Source organism: Nematolebias whitei, chromosome 21 (genome assembly GCF_014905685.2).
Source record: "Nematolebias whitei isolate Nwh7 chromosome 21, NemWhi1, whole genome shotgun sequence".
Classification (NCBI taxonomy): Eukaryota; Metazoa; Chordata; class Actinopteri; order Cyprinodontiformes; family Rivulidae; genus Nematolebias; species Nematolebias whitei.
The window spans coordinates 31,439,211-31,439,451 of record NC_056518.1 but is presented as its reverse complement, the minus strand read 5'-3'; the positions used below and the strand labels follow the sequence as shown (position 1 = coordinate 31,439,451).

Genomic DNA, 241 nt, shown 5'->3' with positions numbered 1-241 from the left:
GCCTCTGACCCATTACAGCTGTTAGCCTCTGACCCATTACAGCTGTTTGATGCTGATCCATTACAGCTGTTAGCCTCTGACCCATTACAGCTGTTTGATGCTGACCCATTACAGCTGTTTGATGCTGACCCGTTACAGCTGTTAGCCTCTGACCCGTTACAGCTGTTTGTCTCTGACCCGTTACAGCTGTTTGCCTCTGACCCGTTACAGCTGTTTCTCTGACCCGTTACAGCTGTTTGTC

The 241-nt window shown here is 49.8% G+C and overlaps 1 protein-coding gene across 1 annotated transcript in view; it reads right to left on the bottom strand.

The window, feature by feature from the left end:
• rdh12 (retinol dehydrogenase 12) overlaps positions 1–241 on the bottom strand; it is a 6,946-nt gene that overhangs the window by 3,882 nt on the left and 2,823 nt on the right. The window lies entirely within an intron of this gene.